Raw genomic sequence first — 19,639 nt, 5'->3', positions numbered from 1 at the left:
TGCATTCAAATCCTGAGCTTACTACTTACTATCTACATTTCATTACCTGAAAAATGGGGATAATAATAGCTAATTTGAAGGTGATTATGTTTGCAAAATGTCTGCCACAGGCGGGCAATCAATAAAGAGTAGGCATTAATTTTAGAGAGTCTCACCCAACAAAGAATAGGCCATAAAGAATGTAGTCAGAGTGTACTAGTAAAGCAGAGAAATGTTTTCTTTCAAATGGAATCTTAAAACAGACAAAAAGTACACCTACTAACACATGTGTTTAAACCAAAATTAGATCACTCAAGTAGAAAGACGAGATTACACCACCCTTCTATCATTTATTATTTGGGGAGAGGAGGAAACTAGGGGGCATAAATATTTTCAACATATTTTCTTCCACTGAAAATAAAAGATTATATGATAGCAGAGAACTGACATGTACATTGTTTTGAACTAATAAGCACTTTCTCTAGAAAAAGAACATTGTTTAAAACAATAGGGTTTTTAAAAGTTATTTTTATTTGTGGTAAATACTCATAATATAAAAATTATCATCATAACCATTTTTAAGTGTATGGCTCAGTGGCATTAAATACATTGATACTGTTGTGCAAATATCACCATCATCCATCTCCAGAACTCTTCATCTTGCAAAACTCTGTATTCATTAAACAATAATTCCTCATTCCCCCTTCACCCAGACCTTGCCAACTACCACTCTACTTTCTGCCTGTATAAATTTGACTACTCTAGGTACCTAGTGCAAGTGAAATCACAATGTTTCTCCTTGTGTGACTGGCTTATTTCACTTAGCATAATGTCTTCAAGGTTCATCGATATTGTATCATGTCAGAATTTCCATCTTCTTTAAGATTAAATAATATTCTACTGCTTGTTTATACCACATTTTGTCTATTCATCCATCCATGGACATTTGGGTTGTTTTTACCACTTGTCTATTGTGAACAATGCTGCTATCAACATGAGCATACAAATACCTCTTCAAGCTCCTGCCTTCAATTATTTGGGGTATATACCAAGAAGTGGAATTGCTAAATTACATGATAATTCTATTTTTAATTTCTGGAGAAACTGCCATACTATTTTCCAAAGCAGCAGTACCATTTTACATTCTCACCAACAAAGCACAAGCGTTCCAGTTTCTTCAGATTCTCACCAACACTTATTATTTTCTGTTCATTTTTATATCAGCCATCCTAATAGGTATGAGGTGGTATTTTTTTATGGTTTTAATATGTATTTTTAATAATTTGTGTTGTTGAGCATCTCTTCATGGACTTATTGGCCATTTATATATCTAGTTTGGAGAAATGTTTATTCAAGTTCTTTGCTCATTTTGGAATTAAATTGCTTGGATTTTTTGGTTGTTGAGTTTTAGGAGCTCTCTATATATTCTGGATATTAATATCTTATGAAATAGATGATTTGTAAATATTTTTCCTTTTGGTTGTCTTTTTATGCTGTTGATAGTTGTCTATTGATGCACAATATTTTTACATTTTCATGAAGTTCAATTTTTTTCTTTTCTTTTTCTTATACCAGGATGGGGGCTTGAGATGTTGCCCAGACTAGTCTTGAACTCCTGGACTCAAGTGATTCTTGCAATTTGGCCTCCAAAAGCACTGGCATTACAGGCATAAGAACCACACTTGACCATGAAATTCAATTTCTCTCTTTTTTGTTTGAGACAGAGTCTCACTCAGTCACCCAGGCTGGAGTGCAGTGGTGTTATCTCCATTCACTGCAACCTCTGCCTCCTGGGTTCAAGCGATTCTCCTGCCAGCCTCCTGAGTAGCTGGGACTGCAGGCATGCACCACTGCACCCAGCTAAGTTTTTTCTATGTTTAGCAGAGACAGGGTTTCGCCATGTTGGCAAGGCTGATCTTGAACTCCTGACCTCAGGTGATTCGCCCGCCTCGGCTTCCCAATTTGTCTTTTTGTTATTGCTATTGCCTATGCCTTTGGTGTCATATCCAAGAAATAACTGCCAAATCCAATGTTGTGAAACTTTTGCCCTGTGTTTTCTAACAGTTTTCCAGTTTTTGGTCTTACATTAGCTGAAGGATCCATGTTGAATTAATTTATGTATATGATGTTAGATAAGGATCCAGCTTCATTCTTTTGGATGTGGATATATCCAGTTTTCCCAGCCCCATTTCTTTAAAAAGACTGTCTTTTCCTTATTGAATGGTCTTGACACCCTTGTCTAAAATCATTTGACAATATATGCAATGATTGTTTTGGAACTGTCTATTCTATTTCATTGGTCTATATGTCTGTTTTTATGTCCCATTGATTTGATTCCTGTAGCTTTGTAGTAAGTTTTGAAATCAGGACATATTCTTTATTCTTTTTTTGCAAGATTGTTTTGGCTATTTGGGGTCACTTGAGATTCCATATGAATTTTAGAATGGGTTTTTCTATTTCTGCAAAAAAATAAGTCATTAGGATATTGACAAAGATTGCATTAAATCTGTAGATCACTTTAGGTAGTAGTGACATCTGAACAATATTATATCTTTAGATTTATTTATGCTTTCCACTTATTTATATTCTTTATTTTAGAAAGTTTTTGTAGTTTTCAGTGTACAATCTCCTTATCCTTGGTTAATTCATGTCTTTATTCTTTTTAGTGCTATTGTAACTGGAACTGTTTCCTTATCATTTTTTTTTAGATTTTTCTAAAATGCACCTGATATATGTTTGTGTATAGAAATGTACCTGATATATGTTTACTTTGTATCTTGTTATTTTGTTGGATTTCTTAATTAATTCTAATGTTTTTGTGGAATTTGTTGTTTTCTACATATAAGATCACATTATTTGCAAACAGAGATCATTTTACTTCTTCTTTCCCATTTGGATGCCTTTTATTTCTTTTTCTTATCTAATTGCTCTGGCTAGGATTTCCAGTACCATGCTGAATAGAAGTGCTGAAAGTAAGCATCCTTGCCTTCTTCCTGCTTTTAGAGGAAAAGCTTTCAGTGTTTTATCACTGAATATGATATTTGCTGTGGGTTTTTCATATGTGACTTTTATCATTTTGAGGTAGCTTTTTTCCATTCCTATTTTTTTGAGTGTTTTTGTCATAAAAGAGTGTTGATATTTGTCAAATAATTTTCCTGCATGAATTGAGATGATCAGGTTTTTTCCCTTTCATTCTGTTAATATGGTGTAATACTTTGATCAATTTTCATATTTTAAGCCATCCTTGCATTCCAGGAATAAATTCCACTTGGTCGTGATAAATAATCCTTTTAACATGCTGCTGAATTTGGTTTGCTAGTATTTTATAGAGGATTTTTGTATCAATATTCACAAGGGATATTGATCTATAGTTTTCTTATAATTTTCTGACTTTGGTATTAGTGCAGTGTTGGCCTCATAAAATGTGTTAGAGAGTGTTTCTTTCTCTTCAATTGTTTTTGGAAATGTTTGAGAATGATTGGTGTTAGTCCTTCTTTAAATGTTTGTTAAAATTTACCAGTGAAGCCATCAGGTTCAGGGTTTTTCTTTGTTGAGAGATATTTGATTAGTGATTTAATCTACCAACTAGTTATAGGTCTATTCAGATTTATTACTTCTTTGTGGCTTAGTGGTGATATGGTTTGTATTTCTAGTAATATGTCCATTTTATAGGCTTTTCAGTTTGTTGGCATATAATTGCTAATAGTGTTCCTTTTTGTTTCTATAAAGAATTAGTAGTAACATTTCCACTTTCATTTCTGATTTTAGTAATTTGAGAATTTGATAGATACTTCTCTCTTTTTTCTTAGACTATTTTGTGTCATATTAGCATAGTCACCCTTAATCTCTCTTGATTACTAGCTAAAGATTTGTCAATTTGGTTGGTCTTTTCAAAGAACCAACTATTGGTTTCATTGATTTTTCTCTGTTTTTTTTTTTTTTTTTTTTTTTTAATTCTGTACTTCATTTAACCTGCCCTAACCTTTATTATTTCCTTTCTTCTGCTGGCTTTGGGTTTACTTTGTTCTTTTGCTAGTTCCTTAAATTGTAAAGTTAGGTTGTTGATTTGAGATCTTTCTTGTTTTTTAATGTGAGCATTTATAGCTATATTTTTTTCTCCTTAGCACTGTTTTCACTGTGTCCTATAAGTTTTGGTATGTTATTTTTATTCTCATTTGTCTCTTACTATTTTGTATTTCCCTTATAATTTATTCTTTGACCCAGTGGTTAAGAATATTTTAATTTCCACAAATTTGTAAATTTTACAGTTTATCTTTCATTATTGATTTCTAATTTTGTGCTGTCGAAGTCAGATAAGACACTTTGTATGGTATCTATCTTTTTAAACCTATTGAGACTTAATTTGTCTCATGTGGTCTACCTTGGAAAATATCCCATATGCACTTAAAAAAATATGTATTCTGTGTTGTTAAGTAGAGCGTTCTGTATATATGTTAGATCTAGTTGGATTATTGTGTTGTTCAAGTCCCCTATTTCTTTATTTCTTTACTCATGTTCTGTCAGGGTGTTCTTTTTTTCTTTTTTTTCTTTTTCTTTTTTTTTTTTTCGAGACAGTGTCTTGCTGTGTTCCCCAGGCTGGAGTGCAGTGGCACTACCTTGGCTCACTGAAGCCTCTGCCTCCTGGGCTCCAGCAATTCTCCTGTCTCAGCCTCCTGGGTAGCTGGGAATACAGGCATGCACCACCACTCCTGGCTAATTTTTGTATTTTTAGTAGAGATGGGATTTCACCATGTTGGCCAGACTGGTCTCAAACTCCTGACCTCAGGTGATCCACCAGCCTCAGCCTCACAAAGTGCTAGGATTACAGGCATAAGCCACCACACTTAGCCTTCTGTCAGGGTGTTCTATCAATACTGAGGGTGGGGTATTGAAATATGCAGCTATTATTGTGACACTGTCTATTTCTCCATTCAATTTTGTTGATTTTTTCTTCATATTTTGATGATTATTGGGTACAAAAGTGTTTGTAATTGTTATATCTTTTGCTGTATTGAAGCGTTCATTTATGAGTCCATCTTTGTTACTGTAATTTTTTTGGATTTAAATTCTATTTTGTCTGAGATTAGCATAGTCACCCTTAATCTCTCTTAGTTACTAGCTGCATGGTATACAGAAAGAAAATATCCTTTTCCCTTACTTCACTTTCAACCTATTTGTGCATTTGGATCTAAACTGAGTCTCTTATATTCAACATATACTTTGGTCATGTTTTTTAAATCCATTCTGCCAATTTCTGTCTTTTGATTGGACAGTTTAATCAGTTTACATTTAAAGTAATTTCTTTTTTTTTTTTGTTTTTTCACATTCTTTTTTTATTATTATACTTTAAGTTGTAGGGTACATGTCCACAACGTGCAGGTTTGATACATAGGTATACATGTGCCAAGTTGGTTTGCTGCACCCATCAACTTATCATTTACATTAGGTATTTCTCCTAATGCTATCCTTCCCCCAGTCCACCACCCCACAACAGGCCCCAGTGTGTTATGTTCCCTGCCCTGTGTCCAGTGTTCTTATTGTTCAATTCCCACCTATGAGTGAGAACATGCAGTGTTTGGTTTTCTGTCCTTGTGATAGTTTGCTGAGAATGTTGGTTTCCAGCTTCATCCATGTCCCTGCAAAGGACATGAACACATCTTTTTTTATGGCTCCATGGTATTCCCTGGTCTATATGCGCCATATATTTTTTTAAATTTAATTTTATTTATTTATTTAGTTATTTTTAATCATTATTATACTTTAAGTTCTAGGGTACATGTGCATAATAACGTGGAGGTTTGTTACATATGTATACTTGTGCCATGTTGGTGTGCTGCACCCATCAACTCATCAGCACCCATCAACTTGTCATTTACATCAGGTATAACTCCCAATGCAATCCCTCTCCCCTCCCCCCTCCCCATGATAGGCCCTGGTGTGTGATGTTCCCCTTCCCGAGTCCAAGTGATCTCATTGTTCAGTTCCCACCTATGAGTGAGAACATGCGGTGTTTGGTTTTCTGTTCTTGCGATAGTTTGCTGAGAATGATGGTTTCCAGTTGCATCCATGTCCCCACAAAGGACACAAACTCATCCTTTTTCATGGCTGCATAGTATTCCATGGTGTATAGGTGCCACATTTTCTTAATCCAGTCTGTCACTGATGGACATTTGGGTTGATTCCAAGTCTTTGCTATTGTGAATAGTGCCACAATAAACATATGTGTGCATGTGTCTTTATAGCAGCATGATTTATAATCCTTTGGGTATATACCCAGTAATGGGATGGCTGGGTCATATGGTACTTCTAGTTCTAGATCCTTGAGGAATCGCCATACTGTTTTCCATAATGGTTGAACTAGTTTACAATCCCACCAACAGTGTAAAAGTGTTCCTATTTCTCCACATCCTCTCCAGCACCTGTTGTTTCCTGACTTTTTAATGATCGCCATTCTAACTGGTGTGAGATGGTATGTCATTGTGGTTTTGATTTGCATTTCTCTGATGGCCAGTGATGATGAGCATTTTTTCATGTGTCTGTTGGCTGTATGAATGTCTTCTTTTGAGAAATGTCTGTTCATATCCTTTGCCCACTTTTTGATGGGGTTGTTTGTTTTCTTCTTGTAAATTTGTTTGAGTTCTTTGTAGGTTCTGGATATTAGCCCTTTGTCAGATGAGTAGATTGCAAAAATTTTCTCCCATTCTGTAGGTTGCCTGTTCACTCTGATGATAGTTTCTTTTGCTGTGCAGAAGCTCTTTAGTTTAATTAGATCCCGTTTGTCTATTTTGGCTTTTGTTGCCATTGCTTTTGGTGTTTTAGACATGAAGCCCTTGCCCATGCCTATGTCCTGAATGGTATTACCTAGGTATTCTTCTAGGGTTTTTATGGTATTAGGTCTAACATTTAAGTCTCTAATCCATTTTGAATTAATTTTTGTATAAGGAGTAAGGAAAGGATCCAGTTTCAGCTTTCTACTTATGGCTAGCCAATTTTCCCAGCACCATTTATTAAATAGAGAATCCTTTCCCCATTTCTTGTTTTTCTCAGGTTTGTCAAAGATCAGATGGCTGTAGATGTGTGGTATTATTTCTGAGGACTCTGTTCTGTTCCATTGGTCTATATCTCTGTTTTGGTACCAGTACCATGCTGTTTTGGTTACTGTAGCCTTGTAGTATAGTCTGAAGTCAGGTAGCGTGATGCCTCCAGCTTTGTTCTTTTGACTTAGGATTGTCTTGGCAATGCGGGCTGTTTTTTGGTTCCATATGAACTTTAAAGCAGTTTTTTCCAATTCTGTGAAGAAACTCATTTATAGATTCAATACTATCCCCATCAAGCTACCATTGACTTTCTTCACAGGGAACAGAGTGAGACTCTGTCAAACAAACCAACAAACAAAAAAACCAAAAACACAAACAACAACAAAAACCTGAGAAATGCCCTTCAAGGAATGCTAAAGTGAGTCCTGCAGGTTGAAATAAAGCATACTAGACAGTAACTTGATGCCATATGAAAAAATAAATAGTAAGGGTAAATATATGGGCAATTATAAAAGCTAGTATTATTATAACAATGTAACTCCACTTTGTTTTCCACATTATTTAAAAAACAAATGCCATTTAAAAAATTTTTAAGTTTCCTTTATTCTTAGATATATAAAAGGCTATGACTTTATTCAAGTAGCTGACCTACCTTGTTATCAGCTGGTATGGAGTGTGAAAGATATGAATGTAGTAATCTAAAGGAAACTTACTAGATTCAGAAATTTACCCCTTATAGTAAGTTAAACTACCTATTCATGTTTCTATTTTTGCTTTATGCTAGTTGTAGAGATGATGAAATTGATCAACTATTTGAATAAAGTCATATCCCTTCCTACCTTTAATAAAGGAAATTAAATTCAGATCTTTCATGTTAGCATAAACCTTATCTAACCTATCAGTTTATCTAAATTTACTCTATTTATAAACACATTTACCTTACAAGTTTAATGAATGCTGCTATTTAGAATTCAGTAAACGTCTGAGCAACAAAAAGTAATTTGGAACTATATAAGTTTTGATAAAAGATAAAAACAAAGTACTAATGGAGCTCCTGTTCATAACTGGAGACATCTCCTGAGTAGCCCAGTTTAAGCAAAAAGCAAACCATGACATTATTTTTCAAAAAAACTCAGCAAAAGGCACTCACAAAGCACTTCGATCACATAAACTCCAATTTTACCTGAGTAATCTAATATATTCATAGGAAAATCTGAACACTACGAGCTAGTGGACTAAATTTATTTTTCCCAGAATATGTGAAACCTAAAATTTCTATTTGTATCCCTACGTTATCCGCAACATGACCAATATGGTGGGGGAGGTGAAGACCCAGAAAGGCAAGAAGAGGTTAGAGCTTATCCCACTTATGCCCCTCGTGTGGTACAAGGCAGGTATTTTCTTCGAAATTCGTCTCCCATCCCGTGAAAGAAGCAAGGAAGGAATGAGAAGTTAGAACGGTAAGGTAGGAAGGTGGAGGAGGCGGAGGCAATTTTGAGTAAAACGAAGGGAAAAAACAAAATCCCGGAGAAAAATCAAAGGGCGCGCCAGGGGAGCAGGGGTGGGGGTGGGGATTGGAGGAGGGCTGTGGTGGGGGAGGGGAGAACGGAGCTTCCTGAGGAGACGTTGCGGTCGCTGCAACGGCGGCGGCGGCGATGACGACAGCGACGGCGACAGCAATGGAGGAGGTTTTCGGCGCTATCAGGCCTAGAAGAGGCGCAGAGTCGCACCCCCGACGGCGCCGGCCTGGAGCGGCTTCACGGAGTTATGGTGTTCTCCGGGATTGCAGGCGTGGTGCAGGTGGACCAGGGTGAGGGGCTTCTTGGCGGACTCCTCCTGGATGACGACGGCGGGCGAGTCGTCGCCTCAATGGGGGCCTGCAGGACGTACCACAGGGCCCCTCAGTTCCCGCTGGCCTCCTCACGATGCGCTGAGCACGGTGTAGTTGCAGTAGCTCATGAAGTCATCGCCCCCATAGGCATCGCCGGTTCCGGGGTTGCTGAAGAAGGGCAGCAAGCAGCCAATGTGCCTCTGCGTGTAGTTGGCGGTGCGGCCCACCAGGATCTCCGCGGACACGGAGAACAGCAGCTGGTCTTGGATGGCACGGTACATGCGTCGCGGTCGGCTGGGATATCTTTCATCTCCAGATTCCAGGCCCCCAGGAAGACGGCAAGCTTCCCTTTCTTGCGCCTCAAGCTGGACAAGTGCTGCATCTTGTCCTGGAAGATCCTCTCCTGGGCTTCCTCTCCAGGACCATCCTTCTTTCTCGCATTCTCTGTGCCTTGAAGAGGCGGGGAGGCTGGTTTTCCAGATCCATCTTGGCTAGATCTTCAGCGACAGAATCGAGGTTGCTGTTATCTTGGAACTTCCCCAACTCCTGCCGATGCTTCTGCTCCATCTCGGTCACGTCTAGGAGCAACTGCTTTCTTTTCTTCTTGTCGCTCTTGGGGACAGAGTTCATGCCCTGGATGCGGGCCTGTGACTTGAATCGCACTGGTGGCGTCGCAGCATCCACTGCTGTTCACTCTGCAGATCTCCCATGATGTTTAATGGCAAGCAGGAATAGAAATTTGGTGGCAGTAGAAGTACCAAAAGACTGCAGGTCCTCAGCCTGCCCTAACCATTGCTCTCTCTCCCACACCTCTTTCACTGTGAAGTGAGTCCCTTAGTCAGATGCTATGTTGCATGGGATTCCAAGCCTATGAATCAGACATTCTGTAAACCCCTGGATTCTGGTGGCGGCTGAGGCAGAAAGGCAAGTTATACATAGAATGAGGTATATATCCCCGTGAGGATAAGCCACTGATCCTACAAACATGAAAGGGGCTCAATATACTTGACATGCCACCAAGTAACCAGCTGGTGTCCTTGAGGGGTACTGCCACATCAGGAGCTCAGTCCTAGTCTCTGTTGCTGACAGACTGAACATTCAGAGGCAGCAGTAACTAGACCAGTCTTGTAAGTAGTAGTCTATTCTACTGGGCCTATCCATAGTCCTCCTCTTTGCCAACATGGTCACTTCAATTGGTATGTGTTCACCATACCAATTTCACCAACTAAGTCATTTTGTCTACTTGGTTGCTTGGTGTCTCTTCTATAGCGAGTGCTCTCTTAGAAACCTGGCAGTCTCTTCAGTTAATGAGTTCTGGATCTAAAAATTGGCTCAGGTAACTGAGCAAGAGACTGGACATTTTGTTGGGTGGCCATCCTTAGCATCATATTCTTCCACTCTTGACACTTTTTGTTGTTTGTAGATATTAAGTAGCAGCTTTGTTGGCTACCTATTTTGCCCCTAGGAATGCTATGCTCCATTAACCATCTCTATAACTTCCTGTGGTTCAAACTCTTTTGGCTGCCCCTCCAACTTAGTCAGACATTATGGTAATTCTGGCTTCTTGGTCTCTGGTGCTTAAACCCCATCAGCTGGCCTCTGTTCCATCAAAGCTCCATCATCCCCTTGGATTTCAGCAAGCTCAGTTTACTACCTCTCCTTCTCTCTGGCTTTTAGAGGAGAGCCATAACTGATGATGTTGGCAACTCTCTAACCAATGCATTCCTAAAATGGCCTTAGTGAATAGTACGTTCTCTGGGCCATTCCAGAGAACATATTTATCTTATAAGTCGTCCACCCTCACAAAATCTATCCATTCTCAGCATCTTTATTCCTTCCTCTACCTTCTCCCAGGCCATCTTGGGCATTTGCACTCCAGTCAGTGTTGTCCTTCACCTTTTTCAGCTTTGTAAAAGTCACTCTAGGCCAGACACAGTGGCTCACACCTGTAATCTCAGCACTTTGGGAGGCCAAGGCTGGCAGATCACTTGTGGTCAGGAGTTCTAGACCAGCCTGGCCAACATGGCAAAAACCCCATCTCTACTAAAAACACAAAAATTAGCTGGGTGTGGTGGTATGTGCCTGTTAGCTACTCGGGAAGCTGATACAGGAGAATCACTTGATCCTGGGAGGCAGAGGTTGCAGTGAGCCAAGATTACACCACTGCACTCCCTTCTGGGTGAGAGAGAAAGACTCTGTTTCAATAAATAAATAAATAAATAAAAGCCACTCTAGCAATGATTTTATAACATCCTAGAGCCCTTGATAGGATATTAAATCCTAAGAAAGATTCTCTAAGTCAAAAAATTATTCCAGTCCTATTTTCTACCATGAAAATTCAGTCTCAGAGATTCTCATCCGACTTCTCCTGATACATGGTATTAACAATTCTTGTACTTCCTTGGTGGGTTTTCTCTTTTGTTTCTTATCCAGCTTTCATCAGCTGGATTATGCTGGAACTTAACCCTAGATATCAGCCTGGAAGCCAGGAAAAGAGGTGCAGAAGCTCCTGAGGGAGGCACTGGTTGCCTTGTGGAGGAGAGGCTTCTAAGGCAATTTCCAGCACAGGGGAATTTCCAGCCATTACTAGAGAAGGATGGGCCACCTCTTGCAAGCTTTGAAGTTTCAGGGTACTCCAGGTATTGAAATTCAAGTATTTCAATCCCATGTTACAAGGTTCCAGGTTTCCCCAACTGGAGTACTGCCTTTAGTACACCAGACCTGTCTAGGCTGAGCATCCAAACATATTCTATCAGAGCTACAGTCTCACCTGTGAGACCACAGCTCAGCTATGTCTGCTCTTCCACTGTAGAAGATAATAGTCTGTTGTAAGCTACCCTAGAGTCCTTCAGACACTCACACCTAACCCTTGACTGATGGTTAATTGCCCTCAATTTCTCATTTTCTTTCTGCAGGGAACTAATTCAACTTAGCTGTAATCAGCCAACTCTACTATATGTAAGCATTTCCCCACCATATCGCAAATACCTGAATCATCACACCTGAAGGACATTCCCCTCCATGACATGTTTTCCTAGGTCACTATTGGTGAAATCTTTAGCACTTAGGCCACCACATTATGCCAAAGACTATTCATGTGCCACCTGCCTACCAACTAGGATGAGATTCTCTTTGTTCCTGGTAGTGAGTGAGCCAGTTAAAAATCTTCATCTTACTACTTGTTTTCTCAGACCATTCTCAGCACCACTTGTGTTAGGTTGGGCCTACCAAGAAGCAGATGCTAAGACAGCATTGGACATGCAAGATACTTTTTGGAAGAGACAGCAGGAGAAGGCAGGGAGAGCTTTAAGACCATACACAGGTCTGACACCTATGGAAGGAGACAGGGAAGGAGGGAGAATTGGGTAAGAAAAGTGTCAGACTGCAATGCATTTCCAAGAAAGATTCAGACAGGCCCTGAAACAAGTCCCACATCTTACCCAAATGGGCCTGCCTTAGTGCTCCAGTGGTGCTGTCATTTCTGAGGGAGTTTTTGTCTCCACATTAATCAAGAGGGGCTGCTGCTGGGTCCATCAGTTAACTATGCTCCTTGCAGCTGGTGATTTGAGCAGCATATTTTATGGCCCCCACTTTAAGTGATTAGGGAGACTTCTTGTATTTAACATGTATCAAAATAAATGACAGCTAACATTATTATCACTCATTTAATTTCTCTATAATAACTCAGTTCTCTGGTGTGTCAAACAGGAGTAACTTAGCATCTATTGAATCCAATTTATGAGAGTTTTTTGACACAAATATAACACTTCATTTAAGAGAGCACTGAGACATTTAAAAATTATACAAAATAGTACTAGTGAAAAGTCTATATAACTAAGAACAGCTCATAAATTTTCCCTTTTCTTTAGGGAAACAAGATTGAGATTGGGTAAGGAGATACTAAGTACCTCAAGCAAATGAACCGGAATAAATATTTAGGTGTCAGTTTAAATAACAGGGTTGAGTATTTGCTGACCAAATAAAAATTGTTGAATCTAAAAATTAGAATCAACAATATGTATTTATATGTAGCAATCTGAAAACATGTCATAAGACAATGCTTTTGAAATTATTCCACCAAAGTTACCAAAATATCTCTTTGGTACTTTGGAAAAGAAAGAAAAAATCATATATCCAAAGAGAGATTGATTTGAAAAAACTTTCACTCAACATATTTAATGGCTAAGTGCTCTGGGCAAGGAATGTGTACATGTTTAGTTGGAACAACCTAATGCCCAATTGTAAGATTCTCTTCTAATTTCTTTGACTAAGTTTTATTACAAAGGCAATGTCAAAAAATAAAGATAATCATAAGGATAACATAATGAATTTACATAATCTCATCTACTCTGAGAAAATTCAGCTAATACTTCTCAGATCTTTTTCTATGCTTATGTATTTGTATGTATGTATATGTGTGTGCTCTATTTTATTTAAAAATTGGATCATCCTATACATATATTTTAAAACCTGCCATAATTTAAGTAATCCACTAATTGTTGGACAGATAGAGTATCCCATCTTATTCTCTATTGTTACATACTTGGCCTTTGCCTCTACTTTTCCTAATAAAAATGGCAGAACAGAAATAATTAGTCAAATAAACCAGAATATTTTTTAAGTATAACAAACTTTTTTATTCTATTTTTTCATCAGAAAATTGCTTAAGCACTTAATCAGACATACCATTGATTTCCAAGAAGAGTTTTGTGGCTTATATTCCCAAAACATCCTTGTCCCAGCCAGCGTGTGGGACAATCTTTTCTTTTAGAGTGTATATATTTTATGAAAACTTGTATTTCAGTACATATGTACTACGTCTTGAAGCAAACTTTATTTTTGACTGTGTGTCACTGTCAACAAGGTCTGAAAAACACTGCTTTTTTTTTATTATTATACTTTAAGTTATGGGGAACATGTGCAGAGCATGCAGGTTTGTTACATATGTATACATGTGCTGTGGTGGTTTGCTGCACCCATCAACCTGTCATCTACAGTAGGTATTTCTCCTAATACTATCCCTCACCTAGGCCCCCACCGCCCAACAGGCCCTGGTGTGTGATGTTCCCCTTCCTGTGTCCAAGTGATCTCATTGTTCAATTCCCACCTATGAGTGAGAACATGTGGTATTTGGTTTTCTGTTCTTGTGTTAGCTGAGAATGATGGTTTCCAGCTTCATCCATGTCCCTGCAAAGGACATGAACTCATCCTTTTTTATGGCTGCATAGTATTCCATGGGTATATGTGCCACATTTTCTTAACCAGTCTATCATTGATGGGGATTTGGGTTGGTTCCAAGTCTTTGCTATTGTTAACAGTGCCACAATAAACATACGGGTGCATGAGTCTTTATAGCAGAATGACTTATAATCCTTTGGGTATATACCCAGTAATGGGATCACTGGGTCAAATGGTATTTCTAGTTCTAGATCCTTGAGGAATAGCCACACTGTCTTTCACAATGGTTGAACTAATTTACACTCCCACCAACAGTTTAAAAGCATTCCTATTTCTCCGCATCCTCTCCAGCATCTGTTGTTTCCTGACATTTTAATGATCACCATTCTAACTGGCGTGAGATGATATCTCAATGTGGTTTTGATTTGCATTTCTCTAATGAACAGTGATGATGAGCTTTTTTTCATGTTTGTTGGCCAAATAAATGTCTTCTTTTGAGAATTATCTGTTCATATCCTTTGCTCACTTTTTGATGGGGTTGTTTGGGTTTTTTTTTTTTTCTTGGAAATTTGTTTAAGTTCTTTGTAGATTCTGGATATTAGCCCTTTGTCAGATGGATAGATTGCAAAAATTTTCTCCCATTCTGTAAGTTGCCTGTTCTCTCTGATGATAGTTTCTTTTGCTGTGCAGTAGCTCTTTAGTTTAATTGGATCCCATTTGTCCATTTTGGCATTTGTTGCCATTGCTTTTGGTGTTTTATTCATGAAGTCTTTACCCATGCCTATGTCCTGGATGGCATTACCTAGGTTTTCTTCTAGGGCTTTTATGGTTTTAGGTCTTATGTTTAAGTCTTCGATCCATCTTGAGTTGATTTTTGTATAAGGTGTAAGGAAGGGATCCAGTTTCAGCTTTCTGCATATGGCTATTCAGTTTTCCCAACACCATTTATTAAATAGGGAATCCTTTCCCTATTGCTTGTTTTTGTCAAGATTTGTCAAAGATCAGATGGTTGTAGATGTGTGGTGTTATTTCTGAGGCCTCCCTTCTGTTCTATTGGTCTATATATGTGTTTCGGTACCAGTACCATGCTGTTTTGGTTACTGTAGCCTTTGTAGTATAGTTTGAAGTCAGGTAGCGTGATGCCTCCAGCTTTGTTCTTTTTGCTTAGGATTGTCTTGGCTATGCGGGCTCTTTTTTGGTTCCATATGAAATTTAAAGTAGTTTTTTCCAATTCTGTGAAGAAAGTCAATGGTAGCTTGATGGGGATAGTATTGAATCTATAAATTACTTTGGGCAGTATGGCCATTTTCACGATATTGATTCTTCCTATCCATGAGCATGGAATGCTTTTCCATTTGTCTGTGTCCTCTCTTATTTCCTTAGCAGTGGTTTGTAGCTCTCCTTGAAGAGGTCCTTCACATCCCTTGTAAGTTGGATTCCTAGGTATTTTATTCTCTTTGTAGCAATCGTGAATGGGAATTCACTCATGGTTTGACTCTCTGTTTGTCTGTTATTGGTGTATAGGAATGCTTTTGATTTTTGCACATTGATTTTGTATCCTGAGACTGCTGAAGTTGCTTATCAGCTTAAGGAGATTTGGGGCTGAGACGATGGGGTTTTCTAAATATACAGTTATGTCATCTGCAAACAGAGACAATTTTACTTCATCTTTTCCTAACTGAATACCCTTAATTTCTTTCTCTTGCCTGATTGCCCGGGACAGAACTTCCAACACTATGTTGAATAGGAGTGGGGAGCAGGGCATCCTTGTCTTGTGCCGGTTTTCAAAGGGAATGCTTCCAGTTTTGTGCATTCAGTATGATATTGGCTGTGGGTTTGTCATAAATAGCTGTTATTATTTTGAGATACATTCTATCAATACCTAGTTTATTGAGAGTTTTTAGCATGAAGAGCTGTTGAATTTTGTCAAAGGCCTTTTCTGCATCTATTGAGATAATCATGTGGTTTTTGTCATTGGTTCTGTTTATGTCATGGATTATGTTTATTCATTTGCATATGTTGAACCAACCTTGCATCCCAGGGATGAAGCTGACTTGATCATGGTCAAGCTTTTTGATGTGCTGATGGATTCGGTGTGCCAGTATTTTATTGAAGATTTTCACATCGATGTTCATCAGGGATACTGGCATAAAATGTTCTTTTTTTGTTGTGTCTCTGCCAGGTTTTGGTATCAGGATGATGCTGGCCTCATAAAATGAGTTAGGGAGGAGTCTCTCTGTTACTATTGTTTGGAATAGTTTCAGAAGGAATGGTACCATCTCCCCTTTGTACCTCTGGGAGAATTCAACTGTGAATCCGTCTGGTCCTGGACTTTTCTTGGTTGGTAGGCTATTAATTACTGCCTCAATTTCAGAACTTGTCATTGGTCTATTCAGAGATCTGACTTTTTCCTGGTTTAGTCTTTGGAGGATGTATATGTCCAGGAATTTATCCATTTATTCTAGATTTTCTAGTTTTTTTCTGGGAGGGGGGTAGAGGTGTTTATAGTATTCTCTGATGGTAGTTTGTATTTCTGTGGGATCAGTGGTGATATTCTCTTTATCATTTTTTATTGCATCCATTTGATTCTTCTCTCTTTTCTTCTTTATCTGTCTAGCGGTCTGTCTACTTTGTTGATCTTTTCAAAAAACCAGCTCCTGGATTCATTGATTTTTTTGAAGGGTTTTTCATGTCTCTATCTCCTTCAGTTCTGCTCTGATCTTAGTTATTTCTTGTCTTCTACTTGCTTTTGAGTTTGTTTGCTCTTGCTTCTCTAGTTCTTTTAATTGTGATGTTAGGGTGTCAATTTTAGATCTTTCCTGCTTTCTCCTGTGAGCATTTAGTGCTATAAATTTCCTTCTACACATTGCTTTAAGTGTGTCCCAGAGATTCTGGTATGTTGTGTCTTTGTTCTCATTGGTTTCAAAGAACATCTTTATTTCTGCCTTCATTTCGTTATTTACCTAGTAGTCATTCAGGAGTAAGTTGTTCAGTTTCCATGTAGTTGTGTGGTTTTGAGTGAGTTTCTTGATCCTGAGCTCTAATTTGATTGCACTGTGCCTGAGAGACTGTTTGTTATGATTCTCGTTGTTTTGCATTTGCTGAGGAGTGCTTTACTTCCAATTATGTTGTCAATTTTAGAATAAGTGTGATGTGATGCTGAGAAGAATGCATATTCTGTTGATTTGGGGTGGAGAGTTCTGTAGATGTCTATTAGGTCCACTTGGTGCAGAGTTGAGTTCAATTCCTGGATATCTTTGTTAACTTTCTGTCTCGTTGATCTGTCTAACGTTGACAGTGGGGTGTTACAGTCTCCCATTATTATTGTGTGGGAGTCTAAGTCTCTTTGTAAGTCTCTAAGGACTTGCTTTATGAATCTGGGTGCTCCTGTATTGTGTGCATATATATTTAGGATAGTTAGCTCTTCTTGTTGCATTGATCCCTTTACCATCATGTAATGCCCTTGTTTGTCTCTTTAGATCTTTGTTGGTTTAAAGTCTGTTTTATCAGACTGGGTTTGCAACCCCTGGTTATTTTTTATTTTCATTTTTTTACTTTCCATTTGCTTTGTAAATATTCTTCCATCCCTTTATTTTGAGCCTATGTATGTCTTTGCAAGTGAGATGGGTCTCCCCCTAATACAGCACACCAAACGGTCTTGACTGTATCCAATTTGCCAGTCTGTGTCTTTTAATTGGGGCATTTAGCCTGTTTACATTTAACGTTAATATTGTTATGTGTGAATTTGATCCTGTCATTATGATGCTAGCTCGTTATTTTGTCCATTAGTTCATGCCATTTTTTCATAGTGTCAATGGTCTTTACAATTTTTATGTTTTTGCAGTGGCTTGTACCAGTTGTTCCTTTCCATGTTTAGTGCTTCCTTCAGGAGTGCCCGACTCTCTTCTGGCTTGTAGGGTTTCTGCTGAGAGATCCACTGTTAGTCTGAGGGATTTCCCTTTGTGAGTAACCTGACCTTACTCTCTGGCTGCCTTTAACACTTTTCCTTCATTTCAACCTTAGTGAATCTGACAATTATATGTCTTGGGATTGCTCTTCTTGAGTAGTATCTTTGTGGTGTTCTCTGTATTTCCTGAATTTGAATGTTGGCCTGGCTTGCTAGTTTGGGGAAGTTCTCCTGGAAAATATCCTGAAGAGTGTTTTCCAACTTGGTTCCATTCTCCCCATCACTTTCAGGTACATCAATCAAATGTAAATTTGGTCTTTTCACATAGTCCCATATTTCTTGGAGGCTTTGTTCATTTCTTTTCACTCTTTTTTCTCTAATCTTGTCTTCTCACTTTATTTCATTGAGTTGATCTTCAATTTCTGATATCCTTTCTTCCACTTGATTGATTCGGCTATTGATAGTTATGTATGCTTCATGAAGTTCTCATGCTGTGTTTTTCAGCTCCATCAGGTTATTTATGTTTTTCTCTAAACTGGTTATTCTAGTTAGCATTTCCTCTAACCTTTTTTCAAAGTTCTTAGCTTTCTTGCATTAGATTAGAACATGCTGCTTTACCTCAGAGGAGTTTATTTATTACCCACCTACTTCTATCAATTCATTAAACTCATTCTCCATTCAGTTTTGTTCTCTTGCTGATGAGGAGCTGTGATCCTTTGGAGGAGAAGAGTCATTCTGGTGTTTGGAATTTTCAGCCTTTTTGTGCTGATCTCTCCCCATCTTCGTGAATATATCTATCTTTGGTCTTTGATGTTGGTGACCTTCAGATAAGGTCTCTGAGTGGATGCCTTTTTTGTTGATGTTGAATCTATTCCTTTCTGTTTGTTAGTTTTCCTTCTAACAGTCAGGTCCCTCTGCTGCAGGTCTGCTGGAGTTTGCTAAAGGTTCACACCAGACCCTGTTTGCCTGGATATCACCAGCAGAAGCTGCAGAACAGCAAAGATTGTTGCCTGTCCCTTCCTATGGAAGCTTCGTCCCAGAAGGGCACCCACCAGATGCCAGCCGGAGCTCTCCTGTATGAAGTGTCTGTCGACCCCTGATGGGAGGTGTCTCCCCGTCAGGAGGCACAGGGGAGGCATTCTGTCCCTTATCAGAGCTCGAATGCTGCACTGGGAGATCTGCTGCTCTATTCATAGATGTCAGGCAGGGATGTTTATGTCTGCTGAAGCTGTGCCCATAGCCACCCCTTCCCCCAGGAGCTCTGTACCAGGTAGATGAAGGTTTTATCTATAAGTCCCTGACTGGGGCTGCTGCCTTTTTTTCAGATATGCCCTGCCCAGAGAGGAGTCTAGAGAGGCAGTCTGGCCGCAGCGGCCTTGCTGAGCTGCGGTGGCCTCCTCCCAGTTTGAACTTCCAGGCAGCTTTGTTTACCCTGTGAGGGAAAAACCGCCTACTCAAGCCTCAGCAATGGCAGATGCCCCTTACCCCCACCAAGCTCAAACGTCCCAGGTCGAGCTCACATTGCTGTTCTCCCCGTGAGAATTTCAAGCCAGTGGATCTTAGCTTGCTGGACTCCATGGGGGTGGTACCCGCCAAGCCAGACCACTTGGCTCCCTGGCTTCAACTCCCTTTCCAGAGGAGTGAATGGTTCTGTCTCGCTGGCATTCCAGGTGCTACTGGGGTATGAAAAAAAAACTCCTGCAGCTA

The sequence above is a fragment of the Chlorocebus sabaeus genome, chromosome 25 (genome assembly GCF_047675955.1).
Source record: "Chlorocebus sabaeus isolate Y175 chromosome 25, mChlSab1.0.hap1, whole genome shotgun sequence".
In the NCBI taxonomy this organism is placed as follows: Eukaryota; Metazoa; Chordata; class Mammalia; order Primates; family Cercopithecidae; genus Chlorocebus; species Chlorocebus sabaeus.
Note: the sequence above shows the minus strand (reverse complement) of the source record.